Below are 27,697 nucleotides of genomic sequence, written 5' to 3'. Positions count from 1 at the left end.
CCTCGAAAATTAGACAGTTCTGAATCTACACCTGGACTCTGTCAGAAGGACTGTCTGGCTGCCCAAAGGGCCCATCTGTACTGCTTTGCTGAGAAGGACTGCTGCCCTGTTTGCCGCCCTGCTTCCTGTTGTCCCATGACTCTCCTGGAAGGACTCTGCCTTCCCCACAAGTGCTCTCCAAGGGTTTGGATTGAGCTTGCCTCCTGTTCTGAAGTCTCAGGGCCACAAAGACTTCACCAAAGGGAAGAAAATCCCTTTGGGTCAGAAGATTTACGCAACGCCTGTAGAAATCGACGCAGAGCCTGCCTCGCAGCTGAAAAAATCACTGCATTGCCTATCGGATCGACAAAGCACCTGCTCCTTCTCACCAGCACGTCAAGAATGCACAATGCATCATCCCTAGGTGTCAAAATATCCCCGCATCACAAAGAGGAATCAAGGCTGTGCTCCTGGAAATCAATACATTACCTTGCTGCGTGGAAAGAAACAACTCATCATCTGTGCCACGCGGGAACATCTGACGCAGTGCCTTATTTTTCATCACATCTCGTAAGATCCAAGGCTGCGCTCCTGTAAATCGACGCATCCCTTTGCAGCGTGGAAAGAAACAACGCATCGTCTGTGCTATGCTGGAAATGTTTTTTATGCATTACCTCCTCTGCCACCCCGTGCGTCGTTATTTTTGACGGATCCCAGGTAAAATGTTTCACAAGGACACAACCACCGATTCTCAAGGATTGAGACTCATTTAAACATTTAAAAAATGATATATTGATTTGGCATATTGGATTTTTGTCATTTTGGTTTTATTGTTTGCAGAAAAATATCTATTTTCCTAAACTAGTGTGGAGTACTTTTTGTGGTGTTTTCTCTATGTTACTTTATGAGTTATTGCACAAATACTTTGCACATTTCCTTCTAAGTATAAGCCTGCCTGCTCTGTGCCAAGCTATCAGAGGGTAAACTCAAGATAATTTGGATTGTGGTGTGACTCACCCTGACTAGGATTGTGGCCCCTACTTTGACACGGGTGTATACCTCTGCCAAGTAGAGACCCAGTTTCTAAAAGCTCATAACTCTAGTAGCTATGGTACAAACAAGCCAGCTTCACTTGGAGGCAATGTGTAAATTATTTATGCAGTACTCGAACAGTTATAAAGTCAAATTATAACAACAAAAATCGCAAACCATTTCAGAAACATAGCTCGCCCGGACCCCGCCACCTAGCACCACCGACCCCAACACAGCCGCCCTCAACCTCAGACATTGGATAGACGACTGCGCCAACACCCTCACTCCACTCAGAAAGTCCTCCAACAATCGCACCAGCACTAAGGGAAATCTGGTTCACCGCCGACCTTCAGGCCTCCAAGTGGGAGTGCCGGAAAATCAAGAAAAAGTGGTGCCACGAACAAACAGAGAGCAACCACGCCGCCCTCTAGACAGCCATCCGCAAGCACCACCAGTTCATCCGGACCAACAAAAGATCCTTCTACAAGGATCGCATCGACAACAAAGCGCACAACAGCACAGAGCTCTTCAACATCGGCAAAGAACTCAGCAACCCGAGGTCTTGCTCCATCAACCCCCCTCCTTCACAAGACCTCTGCAATTCCCTCGCCACCTTTTTCCATTGCAAGATCACAGACAACCACGGCAGATTCAACTCCTTGCCCCCCATGACCACCGTGGCCACCACTAACCCCAACGCACCCAGCCACACCAACCTCTTGCTCGCCTGGACCCACAACAACGACGAGTACACCATCAAAACCATGAGCACCATCCACTCCGGATCACCCCCGACCCCTGCCCCCACCGTGTCTTCAACAAAGCGAGCCCCATCATCGCCCCCCCAACTCCGTATGATCATCAACATCTCCTTCAAGACCGCCACCTTCCCTGAGAGTTGGAAGCAAGCCGAAGTTAACGCCCTGCTAAAGAAACCCAAAGCAGGTCCCGGAGACCTCAAGAATTACCGGCCCATCTCCCTCCTTCCCTTACCGGTGAAGGTAATCGAGAAGATCATCAATGGCAAACTGACCCGCTCTTGGAGGATAACAACACGCTGGACATCTCCCAATCCGGATTCTGTAGGAACCAGAGCACCGAGACCGCCCTCATCGCCGCAACCGATGACATCAGAACCATGCTCGACAAAGGCGAAACCACTGCCCTCATCCTCCTGGACCTCTGATCCGCCTTCAACACTGTCTGTCACCACACCCTCTGCACACGCCTGTATGACACCGGGATCCACCACAAGGCCCTGGACTGGATCACATCCTTCCTCTCTGGCAGAACTCAGAGAGTCCGCCTCCCTCCCTTCCTGTCTTAAGCCCCAAGGACCATCTGCGGCATTCCCCAAGGATCCTCTCTCAGCCCAACCCTTTTTAACATCTACATGGCACCGCCCGCCAACATTGTCCGATTCCTCAACCTCAACATCGTCTCCTACGCCAACGACACCTAGCTGATCCACTCACTCACCAAGGACCCCGCCACCACCAAAACAAACCTCCACGATGGACTGCATGCCATCGCCAGCTGGATGGACAAGAGAGAGAGCCTCATCCTCGGCTCCAACCGCTCTGCATGGGATGACTCCTGGTGGCCAGCCACGCTAGGAACCGCACCAACACCCACCACCCACACAAGCAGTCTAGGTTTCATCCTAGACTCATCGCTCACCATGACCCAGCAAGTCAACGCCATCTCATCTTTCTGCTTCAACACCCTCTGCATGCTTCGCAAGATCTTCAGATGGATCCCCACTGAAACCAGAAGGACGGTCACCCACGCCCTTGTCAGCAGCAGACTGGACTACGGCAACGCACTCTACACGGGAACCACGGCTAAGCTCCAGAAGAAACGGCAAGGTATACAGAACGCCTCTGCATGCCTCATCCTCAACATCACATGCCACGACCACATCTCAGCCCACCTCAGAGACCTACACTGGCTTCCCGTCAACAAGAGGATCACCTTCAAACTCCTCATCCATGCCCACAAAGCTCTCCACAACGTGGGCCCTGCCTACCTCAACGAGCGACTTACCTTCCACACTGCCATCCGCCAACTCCACTCCGCCAACCTCGCCCTCGCCACCGTCCCTCGCATCCACCGAACTACAGCCAGCGGCAGATCCTTTTCCCACCTCGCCGCCAAGACCTGGAACTCCCTCCCTGTCCACCTACGACAGACACAGGACCTCCTGACCTTCAGGAAACACCTCAAGACCTGGTTATTCGAGCAGTAGCAATCCTCTCCCCCCATCAGCGCCTTGAGACCCTAGTGGGTGAGCAACGCGCTTTACAAATGATTGATTGATTGAACGGTAATAAATAAAATGTCACCAAATTAGAAAATTCCTAGCAGTACAACCGGAGTTATTAATTTTTTTAAGTTTAATGTTCAAAACAGCACCAAAAACATTACGTTCTTATTGTTATCTGGTTGCACTTGACTGAGCCAAGAGTAAGTTTAAGGCCAACTGCAATGGAGCTTGCCTCTGAAACTGAATTTAAGAATCTCCAGCAGGGCATGGCAGCAGGCTGTGACCGAAGAGGGCTCCACATCATCAGATAGTCACTTGATGAGGTCTCTGTGAGGCCATTGACTTTTAGCGGGAAACTCCAAGAAGGAGAAATTTGAATTTTGTGCCTAGTGAAGGTCCCTTGGCCTGTTGGATACCTTTCACACATTAGAAGGTCAAGATTTCTATCTTCAGACTTAGTCACTCTTTGGAGCTCGGATTCTTCCAGTCAAGCAAGAATGCAGAGAATAACGTAGCGGGAGCAACCTGAATCTTTGGCCGAGTGGCAACGAACATTAGTGGGATTGGTGGGGCAGGTTGATCCCAGTCCCCCACTGTTTTGTCAGAGCAGAAACTTGTCAAAAGTTTTCTAAGCCCCAGGTTCCTGGAAAGGCTAGGATGACACCTGGCAAGGGTTCAGGACCCTGGAGACAGCAGTTGGCAGAAACAATTCACTCCTGTAGAGAACATCACCAAGGTCCAGGGCAGGCTAACCCTGACTGGCTAGGGGGGATGCAGGCCCAGGTGGTATTTATATCTGCCTGGGACAGTGTAGGCCCCTTTGAAGGTAATTAAATTCCTGGCCACTGCCCAGATGGTCGCCTGCCATGAGAACACCTTCCCACACCTAAGACATTTGTCTCAGCTCTAGGAGCAAGGGCATACCTCCACAGGGTGGCTCTTAAGCTGCTGGGTGACTGCTGGAAGTTCCTGAAAATGGGCTTTGAGAGGCTTTAGGTAGGTAACTGGCAACTTTGTAAAAAGTATCTGTTCTAAAATACGTATTACCAATCTGACTTTATCAATTAATTGGGTTTGTAATAAATATTTTAAAATTCTAACAAGTCCAAGAACTAACTCGGTAGCTGTTTTCCAAGAGGTGATATCAATATTAAATGTAATATTGAATCTGAATGGTTTCCTATAAAACAGCTAACCCTGAAACTGTGAAAATAGCGTGTTGGGTCTTTTCACTGTAAGGACATGTTTAACATTGACATTTGCCTATCCTACTCTTAAATACAATGCACGCTGCCTTGATGGACTGTAAGGCCCACTTAGTGTTGACTTGACAATATTTAAAATGAGGGTTATGGCGTGTCATAAGGGATTATTTTGACAGTCAAACTTACACTTAAAACCTGCAGGCCTGCACTCATGTTTGTCCTGTCATTGCATTGAGTGGCACAATGTGTGCTGCAGACCAGTGGTGACATTTAAATTACAGGCCCTAGGTACCCTTTGTACCATGTACTAGGGCAGTGGTTCCCAAACATTTTAGAACCACGACCCTTTTTTAGAACAACAAGCATTAGTGACCCACCTACCTTTAATGGACATAGGCTGGGGCAATTTGTTATGTTACTAAAGCATTGTGTGGTAGGTCGTTTTCATTTACAGACAGCACATTTTCCATTGAACTAGCCACTAAGTTTGCAAAGACACACAGCTTTACTGATAAAACTATATAGCACATAAATGATAAAGTGTGCAAATCTGGTCTGTAAATATGTATCCTTTGTGCATCACCAAGTAAGTCTTTATTTGTTTTTATCCCATTAACATTTCTGTTAACAGCACACTTCAGCATCACAAAGAAAGTTCTTCATTTTTTCTTTCAGAACCGCTGGATGAGTGCAGTTCATTAAAAGATATTTACATTTTGCCATGTATTGCAAAAACAACATCCTACCTTGTCACATACTTTACTTTGAAAACTCCTCTCACTTTGCAGTCAAAGAAAAGGAAAAAGCAATCCTCATGTTAAAAGCCTGACACTTGACCTCTTTCTCTGATTCACCTGAAAATGTGACAAGTTAAACATAGAATTTAAAAGCCTTTTTATTTATTGTTCTGGCTTTCACAACCCACCAAAAATCAATTTTGCGACCCACTGTTGGGTTGTAGCTCCGTTTGGGAAACACTGTAATTGGGACATAAAGGTAAGTTAAAGGTAAGTTAAATTAGTTATGTTAAAAGATATAGCACCGGAACTTGTCAACTGGTTAGAGTTCTACAGTCTACAAAAATAGGGTTCAACAGAAAGGTTAAAGAGCCAGGGTGACCCTGCAGAAAGGGCAAACTTCCTACAGTTTGTATCCAATAAAGGAAATGGACATTTTAGAGGAATGTTGGAAGATGAAATGAAATTGTGGGTGAACAAAAGGAGTACCTAAGTGTAGGACTTTTCCAGTGACGTAGAGAGAGAGAGACAGCTCAGATTAGTCAATTTTAGTGACATTTATATTGTGCAGCCTAAGCTGAAGTATGTTTATCAAATCTGTGAGCTCAACTTGCTTCCAATAAATGTAGTCTTTTAAACTTTATGAGAGAGAGGTGTTGTTTTGTGCTCGCTAAGTGAGATTGAATTCACGCACTGGGTAACATCAACCACAAATCACACAAATATAATATGTGTGTTCCTAATGTTCTATTTCTCATTTTGGCACATAGAACAGTTCCCATGTACAGTAAACTTATACACAACAAAACAGTTCAAAATTACAGTTCTATCTTGTAACAACTTAGTTCTGTACTATTTCTGTTAGTCTTTCAAACAGACATGCTCCTATTCACAACATTGCATTTACACATGAGTAAATCTACACATGTAAATGTACTCTTACACATTGTAGTAAATGTACTACTTTTGTTGATTCACCATTTCCGATTGTAAATTTACTACAAAGTTTAGACTCACGTCTCCATTGCCTGAAGCCGGAGCAGGAGCCAAATTAATGTGTGTACAGTTCCTACAGCCAAAAACCACCCAAAGTAGTAGTTGTTCAAACCTGGAGTAAATCCAGCACCACACAAGGGCAACCAGTGGTTCTGCAATACCCTGCAATAGAAAATAATGAAGGTAGGGGCTTCAACTAGACACACAAAGCAATTAATGTTAAAATAAATTCATTTATTTTGACTTTTTAAAAATATGTATTAATTAAATTTAATGTTAAAATTACATAAAAAGAAACAAATGAATGTTATTTTGTAATAAAATATCCTGATAACCTTTTAAACATTAAAAAAATAAATGTAACATAGGCGGTCATTATGAACATGGCGGTAAACACTGCTGACCGCCGTGGCGACTGTGAACAGAAGACCGCCATTAGCGGTGAATAGAAACCCGCCATATAATGAACCAAAAATCAGAAACCGCCAAAAATTACCAGACCCACCTCGCCACCGCCGAGCACACTCACATGCCGCCCTCCAAATAATGAAGCACAAATCACCTTGGCGGTCAGTGCAAGCCGAATGACCATTGGCGGTGCAGACCACCACGTACGGCAAGTGGACCCGACAGCAAGAAGTGCACACATTGGAAAAGCTAGAAACCCACATTCCTGACACACATCCACAACTCCATAAAACACTCACAGACACACCCCACAATCCTTTGCAACGAAACAAGGCCAACGAAGACAGAGATCACCAGAAGAAGACACCGAACGCCACAATACATGAGACCCACTCCGAAACACAAAGGAGCACCCTCACCGCGATTCCACCCCAACACCATTCACTACACTCACCATGTCGTCAACCCCCAAACATCCACGCTTCACAGAAAGGGAGCTAAGGACCATGGTGGACGAGATCCTGAAGGTGGAGCCACAACTATTCGGTGCTGAGGTGCAGCACACACCCATCGCCAGGAAGATGGAACTATGGCAGGCCATTGTCAACAGGGTCAATGCAGTAGGACACCATCCACGCACCAGGGATGACATCCGCAAGAGATGGAACAACCTGCGGGGGAAGGTCAGGGCCATGGCATCCAGGCACCACATTGCAGTCCAGAAGACTGAGGGAGGACCACCACCAACACCACTCGAATACACTGACTGGGAGGAAAAGGTACTGGCCATCCTGCACCCTGAGGGACTCACTAGAGTCACAGGAGGAATGGACTCGGGTAAGTCTTCTACAATTACCCCATATACATCACAGCTGGAATGCATGCACCACCCCACCCCTCCAACACCCACTAGGACCAACACCCCACTCAGCCCACATTGACAACATCCAGTCACCCTGCATGCCCACATCCCTCCCCCTGTGCACAGCCACCTACCCCTGCAAGGATTCACAATGTCACTACACCAACCACAATGCACCTCCACATCCAAGCAAAATGCAGTGCACACCTCACAAAGGCACCCTGCACTGCCCCAAAGTGTAACACCTGCACAAAACAGCCCAGCCCTGTGCACCCCATCCAATCATGTATTTGTAACAGGCATGTCCATTTCCCCCAACAGGCACCACCACCCATTCCGCCCTCACGGACAGGACAAAGAGTGGCAGTGCCCCCCAGGGAGACAGAAGCACCTCACATGACACTGGGGATGGAACCCTGGACACTGATGAGCAGGCTGGCCCCTCACACAGTCCTGGACTGTCACCATCCAGCAGCCCCGCCCAGGATACCACTGACACCCTTACCACCCAGGCAAGAACAGCAGCCCAGAGCAACCGTCCACACACCTGTGTATCCAGGCCACAGACTGGTGGAACACAGGTACAGAGGCCACAGTCACCCCCTACCAACAGGCAGGAAGACGATGGCCCCAGTACAAGTGGTAATGCCAGACCTGTGCAGGGGACACAGGCACAGGGGACTAGGCCCAGTGGGAGGCCTCAGTGGGCCAGGGGGGAGGCCACAGGATGGATGCTGCAGCCCAGGACGTGACCTCTGAGGTCCTGGGGGCCTACCAGCATACCCATGACAGATTGGCCCAGATAGTATCCACCCTGGAGCATAGTCAGAGGATGCAGCAGGAACACCACCAAGAGGCCATGGAGCAGTGGAAACTGCACAACGCCACAATGGCCAGCATAGCAGGATCACTGCTGCAGCTTGTACAAACCCAGTCTGAGACCCACACAGAACAGGAGGCCCCCACGACAGCACAGGAGACAGACCGAACAATGACAGCATCAGCAGCAACATTCCATGAACTACCCTCAGAGGAAATACAAGGAACAACCATGTCATCCCCATAGGACAACCGCAGGCGCACAAACAGACCGTCAGGCCAAGATATGGGACTGGAACCCCTGCCAAAACCAAGGCCCCCTCAAAGAAGTGACTCTGCAACAATCTGCCCACCAACCATCCCACACAATCAACCACCAAACAGTGCTAACAATCAATGAGAACTCATGCAAGCATTGATGGACCCATCACTACTTACAAAGCTGCCACCATGTTGGCATTGAGGACAACCACCCATGACCAACTGCCATCACTGTAATATTCAACCCCTGCACCAAATAAAACATAAATCACACCTGTAACACTGTCCCATGTCATAATGTGTGAACAAAGTGAAGTATGGCTGCAACTGACTGCTAACTACTTTATTTGTACCTGCATAGCATGAAAGTACACACTCACCTTACATGTTGTTGTGACTGAATGAAAAAAACCGCAAAATTGTATTATGTCCCATGCAGACCTGGACTCAGTTGCATTAAGTAGATTCAAACCCCCCATCCCCAGATGACAAAGCACACTGACAGTATGTTTCACAAACACCAATGTCAGACCTTAGTCCCACATAGTTGCTGGAAGTAGAGTTGTATCAGTTGGGTCCTGGAATTGACATCTTCCCCGTCCTCATCATCACCATCACTCTCGTCCCCTCTCTGAGGAACCTGGTCAGGATATACAGCACCATCCACCTCCAAGAAGGGGATAGAATTTCTCACAGCCACGTTGTGCAGCATGCAGCAGGCCACCACTATACTACACACCTTTTCAGGCCCATAGGCCAGGGAACCCCCAGAGATATGTAGACAACGAAATCTAGCCTTCAGGAAACCTATTGTGCGCTCTATCATCCTCCTACTCAGTCCATGGGCCTTACTGTAATTCCTCGCTGCATCTGTTCCAGGATTCCTCACTGGTGTCAGGAGCCAACGCAAGTTGGGATAGCCAGAATCACCTAGAAAAAGGTGCAAAACAGAGGAGTCATTGTCAAGCCCCTGAGTCAGACAGCCTGGCTGTCTGCTAGGTGTCAGTTAGTGACAGAAATACCTACCTCTGATCCAGCCTCTGTCCTCTTGTAGTTGTTCCATCTTGTGTGGCACACTACTGTTCCACAGCACAAAGGAATCATAGACTGAACGGGGGAACATAGCATTGACATGTGAGATGTACTGGTCTGCAGTACATACCAATTGAATGTTCATTGAGTGAAAGTTCTTTCTGTTTCTGTACACCTGTTCACTGGGGGATTATAGGTATGTGGGTGCCATTGATGACACCTATCACATGGGGTATGTTTGCAGGTGCATAGAAGTCAGACTTGATGGCAGGGATGTAGGAGGCTGGACTGGCTTGTAGTGAGTACCAAGGGGTACTTACACCTTGCACCAGGCCCAGGTATCCCTTATTAGTGTAAAGGGTGTCTAGCAGCTTAGGCTGATAGATAATGGTAGCTTAGCAGAGCAGCTTAGGCTGAACTAGGAGACGAGTGAAGCTCCTACAGTACCACTAGTGTCATATGCACAATATCATAAGAAAACACAATACACAGATATACTAAAAATAAAGGTTCTTTATTTTTATGACAATATGCCAAAAGTATCTCAGTGAGTACCCTCAGTATGAGGATAGCAAATATACACAAGATATATGTACACAATACCAAAATATGCAGTAATAGTATTAGAAAACAGTGCAAACAATGTATAGTTACAATAGGATGCAATGGGGACACATAGGGATAGGGGCAACACAAACCATATACTCCAAAAGTGGAATGCGAACCACGAATGGACCCCAAACCTATGTGACCTTGTAGAGGGTCGCTGGGACTATTAGAAAATAGTAAGGGTTAGAAGAATAGCCCACCCCAAGACTCTGAAAAGTGAGTGCAAAGTGCACTAAAGTTCCCCAGAGGACATAGAAGTCGTGATAGGGGAATTCTGCAGGAAAGACACAAACCAACAATGCAACAACGATGGATTTCCAGTTGAGGGTACCTGTGGAACAAGGGGACCAAGTCCAAAAGTCACAAGCAAGTCGGAGATGGGCAGATGCCCAGGAAATGCCAGCTGTGGGTGCAAAGATGCTGCTACTGGACAGTAGAAGCGTAGGTTTCTGCAAGAACGTGAAGGGCTAGAGACTTTCCCTTTGGAGGACGGATCCCCCACGCCGTGGAGAGTCGTGCAGAAGTATTTTCGCGCCGAAAGACCGCCAACAAGCTTTGCTAGCTGCAAATTGTGCGGTTAGTGTTTTTGGATGCTGCTGTGGCCCAGGAGGGACCAGGATGTCGCCAATTGTGTCAGGGGACAGAGGGGGCATCGAGCAAGACAAGGAGCCCTCTCAGCAGCAGGGAGCACCCGCAGAAGTGCCAGAAACAGGCACTATGAGGATGCGTGAAACGGTGCTCACCCGAAGTCGCACAAAGGAGTCCCACGTCGCCGGAGAACAACTTAGAAGGTCGTGCAATGCAGGTTAGAGTGCCGTGGACCCAGGCTGGACTTTGCACAAAGGATTTCTGCCGGAAGTGCACGGAGGCCGGAGTAGCTGCAAAAGTCGCGGTTCCCAGCAATGCAGTCTGGCGTGGGTAGGCAAGGACTTACCTCCACAAAACTTGGACTGAAGAGTCACTGGACTGTGGGAGTCACTTGGACAGAGTTGCTGGATTCAAGGGACCTCGCTCGTCATGCTGAGAGGAGACCCAAGGTACCGGTGATGCAGTTCTTTGGTGCCTGCGGTTGCAGGGGGACGATTCCGTCGACCCACGGGAGATTTCTTCGGAGCTTCTAGTGCAGAGAGGAGGCAGACTACCCCCACAGCATGCACCACCAGGAAAACAGTCGAGAAGGCGGCAGGATCAGCGTTACAGAGTTGCAGTAGTCGTCTTTGCTACTATGTTGCAGTTTTGCAGGCTTCCAGCGCGGTCAGCAGTCGATTCCTTGGCAGAAGGTGAAGAGAGAGATGCAGAGGAACTCGGATGAGCTCTTGCATTCGTTATCTAAGGAATCCCAAGAGACAGAGACCCTAAATAGCCAGAAAAGAGGGTTTCGCTACCTAGGAGAGAGGATAGGCTAGCAACACCTGAAGGAGCCTATCAGCAGGAGTCTCTGACGTCACCTGATGGCACTGGCCACTCGGAGCAGTCCAGTGTGTCAGCAGCACCTCTGTTTCCAAGATGGCAGAGGTCTGGAGCACACTGGAGGAGCTCTGGACACCTCCCAGGGGAGGTGCAGGTCAGGGGAGTGGTCACTCCCCTTTCCTTTGTCCAGTTTCGCGCCAGAGCAGGGCTAAGGGGTCCCTGAACCGGTGTAGACTGGCTTATGCAGAAATGGGCACCAAATGTGCCCATGAAAGCATTTCCAGAGGCTGGGGGAGGCTACTCCTCCCCTGCCTTCACACCATTTTCCAAAGGGAGAGGGTGTAACACCCTCTCTCAGAGGAAGTCCTTTGTTCTGCCATCCTGGGCCAGGCCTGGCTGGACCCCAGGAGGGCAGATGCCTGTCTGAGGGGTTGGCAGCAGCAGCAGCTGCAGTGAAACCCCGGGAAAGGCAGTTTGGCAGTACCAGGGTCTGTGCTACAGACCACTGGGATTATGGGATTGTGCCAACTATGCCAGGATGGTATAGAGGGGGCAATTCCATGATCATAGACATGTTACATGGCCATATTCGGAGTTACCATTGTGAAGCTACATATAGGTAGTGACCTATATGTAGTGCACGCGTGTAATGGTGTCCCCGCACTCACAAAGTCCGGGGAATTGGCCCTGAACAATGTGGGGGCACCTTGGCTAGTGCCAGGGTGCCCACACACTAAGTATCTTAGCACCCAACCTTTACCAGGTAAAGGTTAGACATATAGGTGACTTATAAGTTACTTAAGTGCAGTGTAAAATGGCTGTGAAATAACGTGGACGTTATTTCACTTAGGCTGCAGTGGCAGGCCTGTGTAAGAATTGTCAGAGCTCCCTATGGGTGGCAAAAGAAATGCTGCAGCCCATAGGGATCTCCTGGAACCCCAATACCCTGGGTACCTCAGTACCATATACTAGGGAATTATAAGGGTGTTCCAGTAAGCCAATGTGAATTGGTAAAATTGGTCACTAGCCTGTTAGTGACAATTTGAAAGAAATGAGAGAGCATAACCACTGAGGTTCTGATTAGCAGAGCCTCAGTGAGACAGTTAGTCATAACACAGGTAACACATTCAGGCACACTTATGAGCACTGGGGCCCTGACTATCAGGGTCCCAGTGACACATACAACTAAAACAACATATATACAGTGAAAAATGGGGGTAACATGCCAGGCAAGATGGTACTTTCCTACAAGGGAGGTCAGTACATTAGGGAAACCTCACATAGGACTGCAGGTGTCATACAAATGCATTCAGAAATCTGGTAAGTATCATGCTGAACATTGGCTGTGAAAATCCAGGACCCATGCCCACTGTCACTTGAAATGAGCCCATTGCCAGGAAATGGAGTGCAGAGAGCACCTGCACTTCAGTAGGGATGGTATGCTGATTACGATTTGCTGGAGTCAGTGCAGGATCCAGTAATGCACAAAGTTCCAGAATAGCTGCACAGGTGAGTCCGTAATTAATTATGATGTGATGTTACGATGTGATGTGGTCTGCAAATCAACAAGTGGTCTGTACACCGATGGGGCCCTTCCTCGCCACAAGGGTCAGTACGTAGGAGGGATTTGTGAGATGTGTGAGGAACACACATACATTGGCACCCATTGTCATTCATTGTGCACTGCTGACTTGATTGTAGGGACTCAAATGCTAAATGTTTTAGAAAGATTTTCATTTAGACCATGATGAGTGACCATGGTTTGTCATGTGTGGTATTGTTAATGCTCACATGCATAGGTGTGTTGGGGGAACAATAGGGCCTGCATTGTGCAGAAATCATTATTATTAATGTGTAGTTAAGGATAAAATGTCTGCCCTCTGTAATCCAGAACTGTCGTGGTGGAAGTGACCTCATACCGCTAGCGGTTGACGTAACAGCGTAAGGCGGTGTTTGCCGCCATTCGCACAGTCATTGGTTAACATGGATGCCAATGGGGAATCCTGGCGTATCCTGACCGGCGGGGACGGTGTACACCGCCGCGGTACATACGTGAATTCGTCACCCCAACTTCACTTGACTCCCTGATCTCGTGCGAGCAGGTACTCCACTGAGTGTACTGCACTGTCCTGCCTCTGGTCATGGATGTGGCTCGTGTTGCAGGGGAAAGGGCCCCAGCCTTCACCCAGGAGGAATTGGAGAGGCTATTGGACGGGTCCTGCCCCTGTACGCCAAGCTCTACGGACGGCCAGAGGTACAGGTGTGTGAAGTACATATGTGTGCACCTCTGACCCTGCATGGGAAATGGTGCATGACATGCTGCGTGCGTATGTCCTGTGATTTTCTTAGTAATATCTGTCCCATAGTGGACGTTTAACCAGCTGTACATATTTTCCAAGTGCCTGGCCTCTGTGTTACATTTCTGTGTGTTCCTTTTAGGTCAGCGCCCACCAGAAGAGGGCACTTTGGCATGCCATCGCCAAGGAGGTGCGGACCTGGGGGTCTACAACCGGCGGAGCACCCACTGCAGGAAGAGGTGGGAGGACCTGCGGCGCTGGGCGTGAAAAATCTGTGAGGCCCAGCTGGGCAAGTCCTCCCAACGGGAAGGGGTGCCCATCGGGCACTGACCCCACTCATGCTACGCATCCTGGCGGTGGCATAGCCAGACCTGGATGGGCGCTTGAAGGCTGCACATCAGTCACAAGGGGGTGAGTACACATATCACAATCTTAACCCTTGATGGATGTCTGTGTGTGCATTAGGGTTTATGATGCTTAGTTGCAGGGACTCTGACTAATGTCCATCTACATGATGGCCACCGTAGGGAGTAGGGTCAGTTTTGGGTCAGGGCTTCTACACGTCCGCTCCTTAGGTAGTTCAGAGGATGGGTGTAGAGCAGGTTTCTGGTCACTAGTCAGGGCCATGGCCATGGGCATAGTGGAAGGTGATGCCCGTTGGAGGGTCTGTGTATGTGTGGCCACTATGTTCACTCCTTTCAGCTATTTACAAGTGTCTCTCCTGTTTTGTCTCCCCATCCCTGTTCTCTTGTGTTGTTTGTGTACATCAGCATCATCTGGTGAGGGAGCTGAGGCACCAGCGAGTGGGGATGCAGTGGCCCACTGATCCTCGGAGGCAGAGTAATCCAACGCCAAGGGGACCAGTGGGTTGGAGGGTGAGGGGAGTACCACGGGGGAGGCAACTACCACTGGAGGTAGTGACTCCGATACCTCCTCCGATGGGGGCTCCCTGGCGGTGGTGGACCCTAGTGGGCACACCCATTTGCTCCCCACCGAATTGCCCGTGCCCGCACACCCAGAAGGGTGGGCATCTCCTTCACCCCAGGCACCTCCTCCCCTGCCCCAGTAAGCCCTGCTGCCCTCACAGAGGGGCTATTGACCTCCTGAGAACCATCTCTGTAGGGAAGACAACCATCGTCAATTCCATCCAGGGGCTAGCATCAGAGATGCAGCAGACCGATGGCTATCTGGATGGCATTCACAGTATTGTGTCTGGCCTACAGAGATTTTTTCAGGCTCTGGCCTCCTGTGTGACGGAAGCCAGTTTCCCTGGTCATTCCGTCCCCCCTCCAACCTCTTCTACCCCTTCCAGCACCCCACTCCCTTCACCCGGCCAGGGCACACAATCTGACACTCAGGTAAGCACCTCAGCGCACAAGAAGCACACTTCAAAACACAAGCACCACACCTCCCACCACAAGCATTCACAAAGCCAACATACACATGCACACACAGCAACATCCAATTTCCCTAGTGTGCCCACCTCTTCCGCCTCCCTGTCTGTCCCCTCTACATGCAGACCCCCAGGCACTGCACCTTCAGTCACTGTTGCTGAGCCTATTCCTGCACTCACCACAATAGCAGACACCCAGACATGCACCCCAGACACCACACCTGCACTCACCACAACTACTGTAGTTGACACATGCAGCACACTCAGTAGACTTGCAGACACCCACACAACATACATCCACAATGGCAGCCTGTCTTCTCCCACTGTGTCCACCCCCCTCCTCCAAAAACACACAAATGCACCGAGACACCCACCCGTCACACATCCATCACACCTCAGCATACTGTCCAGTCACCTGCACCCACAACACGTACCCCTACACCACGTACGTCCACACCCTCTGGCTCCCCTCCGATGCCCTCCTCCAGGCCCAACCCACTTGCTCCCAAAAAATGTTTCCTCTCCCGTGCTTACCTCTTCCAACACACTGGCCCACCCCGTCTTGTCCCTAAACGTGCGCACCTCCTTGCCCTTTCCACTCCTTCCACTTCACAGCCTGCCCCTGTCCGCCCTTCACATTCCTGAGACCCTTCCCCAGAGAGGAAGAAGCCCCGTGCAGAGCCAATTCCATCTGGCTCCACCCGCTCAAAGCACACACCCCCACCTTCCAAGTACAAACCCAAACACCCTCCACCTTCCGAACGCAAGTCCAAGGCCCACCCCGTCGCAAATCCCCACCACCTGCCCCTATTCCCTGAGGTGCCTGGATGCCCCCTTGTTGCCTCATGAGGTGGAGTACCGTTGTGCTTTGGGGAGTCAGGTTGGGGCCATTGTAGCCCAAAAACGTCTGGCACTATGGACTGGCCATTTGCCTTACTGTGAATAGTTGGCTCAGTGAGCTGTATTAAATGTTTATGTGTGGCCTGTGTTTTGGCGGCACACTCTTGAACCCTGGTCTCTCGTTTCATTGTTTGTGGGTGTGGGGCATTTGCATGTACTATGGTCAGGTTGGATTTGCCTTGTATCGGGTAAGTACCTCTTTCTGTGGGGTGTATGGGTTGTGCTGCTGTGAAGGGTTGTGGGAGTGTTGCAGGGTGGGTGGAGTGGGTGGGTATGTAACTGTGCCCTTTGCTCCCTTGTTTCGTAGGTTGAGGTACTTACCATCGTCGTCTTCATCTGCGGTCTCGGTCGTGGAGGTATATGGCAAGGAGCGGGGCTGGCATGATCTGCAGCTCTCTATCCATGTCTGCCTCGGCGTGTTGTGTGAGCCTCCGGTGAGTGTACCTTATATTGGGTTAGTTTCCGCCTGGCTTTGCGTGGCGGTGGTTCCCACCCCGGAACTGACGGCGGTCTAATGGTTCATTATTTGATGGGCGGGTTGGCAATTTCCGTCGGCCTGTGGGCGGACTCTGCCGTCGTTGTCGGCACTCCCCTACTGGTGGTGGGTGGTTTTCAGGATGCCTGTGTTTCAGTTGGTTCATTATTTGGCGGTCTCTTCTGGCGGTTTTTACCGCCACCACCGGCGGAGTGGTGTTTACCGCTGTGTTCATAATGAGGGCCATAATTTGTTAAAAATAATTAAATTACTTTAAATTATGTATACAAGTTAAAACATCAATACATAAAAACTAAACAGAATACATTTACTTTTAGTGACTTTTGAAATTAAATATTTCAGAAATAAATGTTAATTTATTTTAATATATTTTAATACATTAAATATTTAACTCAGTTAATGCTATAAAGTTACTATTAGTAACTTTTCAAATGCAGGCAGAATTTTCTGTCACTGAGAAAGAGATCTCCCTATGATAAATTATACGCAAAATGTATAAAGGTTATTACATTTTAAAACATTTAGCAAAAGTATTATGTTAAATATTAATGTAAATTAATGTCATGTGCATTGTACTTATTTATTTGAAACATAAAACAAAATAAAAAATGCTACAGAACAATCACATTTTTTAAATTAAATATTTTATTGATTTTAGTCTCTTATTTCCCTTACATCTGTGAGCCCCACCCATGGCAACATAATTGTAATTTACTGCTCTGATAGTGGTTTGGCTATATTTGGCAGCTCTGACAGTGTTTCTAACACTTTGGGCCTCATTACGACCCTGGCGGACGGGGGAGAAGTGGCGGTAATACCGCCAACAGGCCGGCAGAAAGAAAATGGAATTATGACCATGGCGGTTACCGCCATGGTCATCTGCCACATCTCCACTCTGACCGCCAGGGCGGTGATGACCGCTGGGCTGGAGACTTCGGTCTCCAGCCCGGCAGCCATCACCAGACCGCCGGCGGTATCAGGACCCTGCATACCACTATGAATTTCAGGTGGTTTGGAACCGCCACAAAATCAATGGTGCTAGGCACTATCAGTGCCAGGGAATCCCTTCCCTGGCACTGATAGGGGTCTCCCCCACCCGAGTCCTCCCTCCACACCCTCCAGCCCCCTGCCACCCTCAAAGGAGGCAGGACCGCCCTCCCCACTCCACCCCCAACATGCACATACACACCTCTACATGCACACATACACTACAACAACACATACCCGCACACATACAAACAAACATGCACACAGACCGACCCGCACACATTTCCCATACACACAACACCCCCGCATGCATACACGCACTCACACACCTCCTCTACATACTCACATGCACACCCCCATGCACGCACACAGCACACAACATCCCCCCATCCCCCTCCCCTAACGGACGATCAACTTACCATGTGCATTGATCTTCCAGGAGGGGACGGGATCCATGGGGGCTGCTCCGCTGCCAGCACCCCGTCACCAGAACACCGCCACGATTCGGTGGGCGGTGTTCTGATAACGGGGCGGTGGAGGTGGAGCAGCCTCCACTTCCCCGCCGACCGCCAGTATGGCTGCTGGCGGCTCTCCACCTGAAAAAAGACGGAGGTCTGCCAGCAGTCATAATACGCTGTGGGGAAAACCGCCTGCACTGGCGGTCTTCAGCATGGCGGTACCTCGGCGGTCTTTAAAAAAGACTGCTGAGGTCGAAATGAGGGCCATAGTGTATCCTGCTCTCAAACAGTGTGTTTTTTTTCTGAGTAGAGGACTCTTTTGGATGGACCTTCAGGGTGAATGAGAAACAGAACGGCCCCAAGGTTCAGGATGTAAGTCCCCTAATCTAATAGACGCAAGTGTGCTTATCACAGTGGCGTTCTTGCTCCTCGTATGGCCTATGAACCTTAACTTACGAAGTGGGTACCAGGAAATGACATAAATACACAAATTGATGCTTCTGTGTTTTTATGACAATATGCAAATATTCTCACCACTATAAGCACTGAGCTGCCTGTACTTACTTCATTTTCCAATACATTGAATATGCGATGATAAGAATGTCCTTGTGTGTTTATCAATTACTCATTGAATGTGATTCAGAATCAACATTAAAACAGCACAATATGGCCCTCATTACAACCCTGGTGGTAAATCCCAATTACCGATGTGCAGAAGACCGCCAACACACTGCTGCGGCGGCGGAATTCCGCTACAGCTATTACGACCCACAGCTCGGAATCCGCCATAATCCAGACACCGACACAAGTCCACCACACCAAAGGTTAATGATAAACTGGCGATAACAAAACCTCCACCATCACGCCAACAGGAGTAAGCCCACACTATCACGACCCACGAATCCATGCGGCGGTCTTTCAACCATGGTATTCCATTGGCGGTACACACTGCTGCGCTCAAAATACATACACATTTACAAAACACAACCACATTGGACAATTCAAAATACACACACCTGATACACATACACACACCACACCCAATCCAATCTAAAACACACACCCACATCACCCACAAACCCTTACTACCAGAATTCTGATACCATGCCAGAGAGAGACACCACCAGAAACAACACCAGCACCGACAGACACACAACATCATCACTCACACAACATCCACACATCTCAAACAACACACAACAACACATCCCCTCACACATCACAACACACACCACCTCACACATCATCCACACCACATCATGGCACCTCAACGACACCCCAGGTTCTCTGAAGAGGAGCTCAGGGTCATGGTGGAGGAAATCATCCGGGCAGAGCCACAGCTATTCGGATCACAGGTGCAGCACACCTCCATTGCTAGGAAGATGCAGCTATGGTGCAGAATCGTCAACAGGGTCAACGCAGTGGGACAGCATCCAAGAACTAGGGATGACATCCGGAAGAGGTGGAATGACCTACGGGGAAAGGTGCGTTCCGTGGTCTCCAGACACCAGATTTCTGTACAGAGGACTGGCGGTGGACCCCCACCTCCTCCCCCATAACTAACAACGTGGGAGGAGCAAGTCTTGGCAATACTGCATCCTGAGGGCCTCGCAGGAGTAGCAGGAGGAATGGACTCTGGGAAGTCAACTCTTTACTACCTTATCCCCCACCCTACCTGCATGCCATCACATACTCCCACCCTCACCCTCACCCCCATCACTCCAACACCTCACATATGTCCCACTATCACAACCCACCCATCCCATTACCAAGCCCTGCATGTAACACCAAAGCATGGACACTCATCACCAAAGCATGTCCACTACAGATACCCACATAGACCCCAAACCAATTATCACACAAGGACCTAGACAAGAATGCAAGCACTGGAGTACAGGGTCACTCACCCACTGCACACGATGGCACACACAGATGCAATAATCATGCCTTTACACCCTGGCAGGACCCTACCCAATGTCACCAGACAGGAGGTACCAGACATATCCAGTCCCCCCACAGAAGAGACTCACAGTGATGACAGCAGCTCTGCACAACTGGATCAAGATGACCAGCCCGGCCCATATGGGACCTCGAGACAGTCGGTTCCCCTGACACTGTCAAGAGCCACCACAGAGCCTCCCTCCTCGGCACAGCACAGGGGGAGGACACGTCAGGACACGTCAATCAGCAGTGTGTCCACCACTACAGGGAACCCCGGCAAACCCACCATCCCAAGACAATCAGGGACCTGGGGCAGTGGCAGTGGGCACACGGTTCAGGGGACAGAGGAACAGGAAAACAGGGGAACTGGGAGGACTGCTGTGCGACAGGGGGAGGACAGGCCCAGGGTACCCACTCTCCACGAGGCACTCTCCAACATCATGGGAGCGTACCATCATTCCCCGGAGACAATGGCAACAGTACTGGTCAAGTTTCAGGAGACCCAGCGGCTGCAGGAGGAACACTATCTGGGGATCAGGGAGGAACTGAAGTCCATTAACACCACCCTGGTCACCATTGCACCATCACATAAGGGATGCTGCTATTCCTCAGAATGTAAGCATCATGCACTGAGCCAGGAAATTTGGCATTCACATGGGAGATGTACTTGTCGGCCAAACACACCATCTGCACATTCATCGAATGGTAGCTCTTCCGGTTTCTGTACACCTGTTCACTCCTGCGGGGGGGGTACCAAGGCCACATGTGTCCCATCAATGCCACCTATGATGTTCGGGATATGTCCCAGGGCATAAAAGTCACCTTTCACTGTGGGCAAATCCTCCACCTGAGGGAACACGATGTAGCTGCGCATGAGTTTCAGCAGGGCAGACAACACTCTGGACAACATGTTGGAGAACATTGGCTGGGACATCCCTGATGCACTGGCCACTGTTGTTTGAAAGGAACCACTTTCCAGGAAATGGAGTACTGACAGGACCTGCACTACAGGGGGGATCCCAGTGGGATGGCGGATAGCTGACATCAGGTCTGGCTCAAACTGGGCACACAGTTCATGGATTGTTGCACAATCAAGTCTGTAGGTGACTATTACGTGTCTCTCTTCCATTGTCGACAGGTCCACCAGAGGTCTGTACACCGGAGGATGCCGCCATCTCATCACCTGCCCCAGCGGACATGCCCTATGGACGAGAACAGCAAGCAGAGAGTCAGCCAACACTGAGGTATCACAAAATGTCATTTGCACACATTTATTATTCCGCAATGTGCCTGTTACTGTGTGTCTGCAAGGCCTACATTGGTGTAGTTAAAATTAATGCCATGTGACCCCTGAAATGGCGGCTGCCTGACCTATAAGGTGGGACAAGGGGATATGAGGTAACTGCGCTGGCGTTGTACACCGTCGCAGTAGGCAGTCGAAGACTGCGGCGCAATCCTGCATTGGTTAACATTGGACCCTATGGGTCCCAGGAGCCAATGACGATGTACGCCGGAGGTGACGGTACTCACCACCGCGGACGTGACCGACATTTTCTGTCTGTTCCCTCACTTGATACCTGACCTTCAACAGGAGAGGACCTACACTGCAAGTGCTGCTGTGACCTTAGTCTGGAAGAGACAATGGCTCATGTGCCTGGGGACAGGGCCCCTGCCTTCACTTCGGAGGAGTTGGAGAAACTAGTGGATGGGGTCCTCCCCCAGTACACACAAATGTACGGTCCTCCAGACAAACAGGTGAGTACACTGTGAGCATGCTGCATGGGCAATGCCTGTTTTGAGTGGTGTGGATGGAAGATAAATGGGTGGGAGGGACTGAGGCCTGCATGTGCAGACAGTGAGTGTATGTGTGTCAGGGCAAGGGTGGGAATGTGGGCCAAAGAGGATGACAGTCCGGACGGGTAACGATTTCCCTTTTCCCTGTACTATTCCTCTAGATCAGCGCCCACCAGAAGAAGGATATTTGGCATGCCATCGCCAAGGACGTCCGGACCCTCGGGGTCCACCACAGACAGAGCACCCACTGCCAGAAAAGATGGGAGGACCTTCGCTGCTGGAGCAAGAAGACGGCGGAGGCCCAGCTTGGGATGGCCTCCCAACGTGGGAGGGGTGCCCGTCGCACCATGACCCCCCTGATGTTCTGGATCCTGGCGGTGGCATATCCGGAGTTGGATGGGCGCTTGAGGGCATCACAGCAGCCACAAGGGGGTGAGTACACTATCATTCTGCTGACTTTGCGTGCATTACAAGGTGTCTGAGCGGGGGAGGTGGGCAGTGGGTTCCCCTAGGACAGGGCGAGCTTTGTAGGCAAGGTCCCTTGTGAGGCAGGCTCTGTGGCACCCCAACCCCACTAGTGGTTAGTGCCATCTACACATAGTCAGGCTCCTGTGACTTCCAGGTGTGCAGCAATTGGGCTTAGGCCTTGTACCCCATGGGCATGTGATAAATCTAGGAACTATAAGTGCATGGCGTAGTGCAGAGGGCTGCTGTGTCTGTTGTGTCCGCCAACCGTAGTGATGTTGTATGCACTGAACATGTCTTTCTTCTGTCTTTTCCCCCCACTTTTTGTGGTCTCCCTGTTCTTGTGTGCAATAGCATCATCAGGTGGAGGAGCAGTGGCACTGGAGCAGGAGGGAACTGTATCCCACTTTGCCCTGTAGGGCGAAACAATGGAGTCTGAAGCCACCAGTGGGACAGAGGACGAGGGGAGCTCCACGGCGGGGACAGGAGCAGACAGCAGTGACAGCGACTCCTCCTCTGATGGGAGCTCCCTTGCGGTGGTGGGCCCGTCTGTGCCCCCCGCATCAACAGGTACAGCCGCCACCCCCACTACCAGCACCGCCCTCCCAGCAGCCCATCAGCCTGTGTCCCATGCCCGCTCACCCAGGAGGGTGGGCATCTCCTTTGCCCCAGGCACCTCAGGCCCTGCCCCAGTCAGCCCTCCTGCCCTCAGTGAAGAGGCTATTGATCTCCTGAGATCCCTCACTGTTGGGCAATCTACCATTCTGAATGCCATCCAGGGTGTTGAGATGCATTTGCAACAAACAAATGCATACCTGGAGGGCATTCATTCTGGGCAGGCAGCCCAACAGAGAGCATTTCAGGCTCTGGCCTCAGCACTGATGGCAGCCATTGTCCCTGTGTCCAGCCTCCCCCTCCAACTTCTTCCACCCAGACCCAAGCCCCTGTACCTCAGCCGATCCCTAGCACACCATCAGACCAGCATGCACACACATCAACACACAAGGGTGGCTCAGGCAAACAGAAGCACCACACATCCCACAGGCACTCACACAAGCATCATACGCATGCACACATACCAACATCCACTGCCTCCACTGTGTCCCCCTCCTCCACATCTCCCTCCTCCCTCCCAGTCATGTCTCCACTCACACCTGCATACACTACATCCTCAGCCACCACCTCCATCACCAGCATGCCCATCACCACACACCGCTCACGTGCACTCACCACCCCCACTGCCATTCACACATCCCCAGTGTCCTCTCCCAGTGTGTCGGTGAGCCCTCCTCCCAAAGTACACAAACGCAGGCACACAACCACCCAACAGCCCTCCACCTCACAACAGCCTCCAGCCTTTCACCTTCACCCAAATTCAGCAGACGTACACCTCCTACAACCACTACCTCTACCTCCACTTCCAAACCCCCTCCATCTACCCGTCCCAGGGTGTCTAAAAAACTTTTCCTGGCTAACATCGACCTCTTCCCTACACCTCCACCCCGTCCTTCCCCTAGGGCCAGGCTTTCCAGGTCCCAGCCCAGCACCTCAGCCACCACATCCCCAGACACAGTGGTGCCAGCAACTGCGGGGACATGAAGTGCGCCAACCATCAGGGCTGCCAGTGTGCCACGGAGCGAGGGCAAGGACATTTTGCCACCTGCCAAGGTGAAAAAGGTGCCCACATCCCAGAGGGAGAAACCGAAAATACCTGCCACCAAGGGGTCAGGGAAAATGAAAGGGAATAGTGGCAAGACAGCTGCGCCACCATCAAAGGTGGTGAAGGGCCAGAAACTAAAGGGCAGGTCAGGAGAGGGCATGGTGGCACCGAATGAGGGACCAGTGTCACACCTTTTGTCCACGTCGACGCAAACCTGTACGGCGGAGAAGACCGCCTCCTGCACCGCCACCTGCACCGCCGCCTGCACCGCCACAGAGCCCGCCACAAGCATCTCTGCCACAGAGCGCGCCGCAAGCACCGCCGTGACTGACACCGCCGCAAGCACCGCCAGCGGCCCGCAACATCCCGAGTCAGTGGCACCACTGCAGACATGGCTGCCATCCCAAGTGGTCAGTCGTCTGAGGCTGGTGGTGAGTTCCAGGAGCCTGGGCAGCTTCCATGAAGCATCACTGTTATCACAGTTGTCACCTGCATATGGAATGCAAAGCCGCAGCATTGTGGGGTATATCTCTGCCTCCATGGCGTATCAACCTACCTGTACCTCGGCAATCTCGTGGCATACACACCCAGGCGAGTGTATTGTTGTGCCCACAATGCACGTGGAGCACTCTGGGCACAAAGCCCCCTCCAGAACCAGTGGAGATTCACATCCACTACCTTTGTCCTTGGCAGGATGAAGCACTCTGGGCATAAAGCCCTCTCCAGAACCAGTGGAGACTGTTATCCACTTGAAAGACTGTGGCTTTGCACTCCCCAGGATAAAGCAGTGGCCAAACCACCCACTTGTGAGACTTGAGAGACTGTGGCTTTGCACTCCCCAGGATAAAGCAGTGGGCAAACCACCCACTTGTGAGACTTGAGAGACTGCGGCTTTGCACTCCCCAGGATAAAGCAGTGGGCAAACCACTTACTGGAAGGACTTGAGAGACTGTGGCTTTGCACTCCCCAGGATAAAGCAGTGGGCAAACCACCCACTGTAGAGACTTGAGAGACTGTGGCTTTGCACTCCCCAAGATAAACCAGTGGGCAAACCACCCACTGGAAAGACTTGAGAGACTGTGGCTTTGCACTCCCCAGGATAAAGCAGTGGGCAAAACACCCACTGGAAAGACTTGAGAGACAGTGACTTTGCACTCCCCAGGATACATCAATGGGCATGGATCCCCCTCGTGGAGCAGTGGCGTTGTGAGTTCATCAGGCTGAGGTGCCCCCTTTCCCCCTCCCCCTGAGGTGCCTGTATATTTTCTATGTGATGCCCCTCCAGTGTTCTCTCTGTTTGGAGTCAGGTATCTAGTGTGGGCCTTGCCCATGCATGTTGGGCCCAGTGGTCCGCCGACAATGATTGGTGCACTATCCGGACTTGTGTAGATGGTGTACATAATTGTATATACTGGATTTTTAGTTTTGACTAATGGATTTTCATTGATTACAATTGTTACAGTCATTTCCTCTCCTTGCGTTATTCAAGGGGGGGTGGTGGGGTGTATATATAATGTTGCAGCATGTATTTGTGTGTATGGTGTTGTGGGTGAGGGTGGGGGTGTGGGTGGGAGTGTTTGTGTGTTGCGTGTGTGTGTCACTCTCTTTTCCCTCCCCCCTCTCCTGTGTTGTAGGTGCAGTACTCACTGTGGTCGTTGCCACCATCATTGGAGCTCCTGAGAGAGGAGCAGGAAAACCATTGCAGGCAGGATCTGCAGTTCGGGCTCCATGGTGTCCTGGTTCCTCGTGGGGTGTGGAGAGGTGAGTGTTTTCCCTTCTGTTTACTGTTTCCATCGTGTTTTTATTCACGTTGGTTCCGCCCCGGAGAAGGTGGCGGATAGCCGTGTTGTGATAGGGTGGGCGGTACATTGTCTTCCACCTGTCTGTTGCCAGTGTCCGCCGCGCTGTTTGTTTGTACCGCCGTGGCGGTCAGAGTGTTAAAGTGGCTGTCTATGTTGCCGGTTCCCGCCACGGTCGTAATGCCATTTTGTTTCCACCGGCCTGTTTGCAGTATTACCACCGCTTTAACACCGACCGAAAATTATTGAGTGTTCATGTATTCTGAATGAGGGGTTTGTGTAGAAAATATGATAATGTAGAAAAATAATGCATGCATTTGAAAATGTGATTAGGAAGAGTGGCCGCCAATGTTCACAAGGTATACTTATTAGTAAATTAATATTGTGAAATGTTGTATATGTGTTTGACTAATGTAGTAATATGTCATATTAATGGTTATGCATTTTGTATTAGTTGTATTAATTGTAGGCCTTAACTTAGCGAAGGTCTTGGCATACTTGCCAGGCCTGATGTCACAGCTGTATTTCTTAACGTTTATTAAATGGCTGTCCTAGAAAGTTAAACTGTGATTTTCATTTTGCATTGTTTAAATGTGCTCACAACTGAAGGTTCCCATGAGACCCGACTGCTAGAAGATGCTGTTCTTGCTAATGTAACATTTTGTGTGTAATGTGTGTGAGACTGACTTTCTCAGGAGGAGAACAATGGAGATACTGACTGGAGTGTAAGCTGCAACAATATTGTTACCTGACAAGCCGGATGATGAGGACATTGCAGGACAAACCAATCTAATATATGTGAACGGAGTAATAGTATAATTCATAGATTTGGGGTTTTAGTTTTATTTGAGAAAGTGTGAACATGCAATTAACTGACCAAAGAGGATTTGGGAAGTAGTTTTACTAGTTTTAATTTAACAGAACTGCACTGAGAAGAGCCCAGCATTTTGCATTTTGCCATGACCGTCATTGCCCATTTCCTTGCTAACCGAAAGGTCACTATTTTCTTGTGCGCCTTGACAAAAGACGTGCTTAACATTAATGCTTAAAGACTTTGCATTTTCCGATCTTTGATACTGAATCCTGATGCCTTGCTGATCGACTATTGTCCGGAGGACGAAGACTGACTCTGGTTGCTGACTAACATTGAGGATAGGTATAATTAATTAGACTGTTGATTATTATACAAGTTTGCTTTTCCTTTCTAGGTACCAACTGCACTGTTTTGATAGAGCCATAGTTAAATGTTTTTTTCTAAATTTGTGTTACTAAATTGTTTTGCATGAAGCCCAACATGCTTAATGCTAATCTGATATTAGTCATGGATCCTCACTGACGAAATTATGTTACTAGGGAATAATGCTTGACAAATTTCTCTGCTGAATTTGAATGTATGCAATCACGTTGATGCAGTTGTCTTTGTTATTAATTTGCACTGTAACCTTAGAATGTGTTGTAGTTCAAGCTTTGATTAGATTACGTTTCTTCCGCCGCTTTGGACAGCCAGTGTTGTTTCTGTATGTGTTTCATTTGATTTTGAGATTAATCTACATGACTTTAGCATTGTTAATATATGGAAATAGATAGTCTAACTTTTAATATAGGGTGTGGTTATTCATGGCTGAAAAGTCATGGTGCGTGATAATAACTGACTCCATTGATTATTGATATTGTGTATTGATTATTGATCTGCATGTACTGGAGCTATGGTAAGAACATCTTAATTGCGAGTCAAAAGGTTCATTGACCTATCCGCGTCCCCTTGTAAGTTTACGTATTAAGGTCAGACGCGCTAACAGAGATGGTAGCAGAGGGTGGTTGTCTCCTGAAGAGCTTATCATGGACGTCTGGTACAGAGTAACAGGTGTTAACAGAGATGGTAAGAAAGGTA

Source organism: Pleurodeles waltl, chromosome 8 (assembly GCF_031143425.1).
Source record: "Pleurodeles waltl isolate 20211129_DDA chromosome 8, aPleWal1.hap1.20221129, whole genome shotgun sequence".
NCBI lineage: Eukaryota > Metazoa > Chordata > Amphibia > Caudata > Salamandridae > Pleurodeles > Pleurodeles waltl.
Note: the sequence above shows the minus strand (reverse complement) of the source record.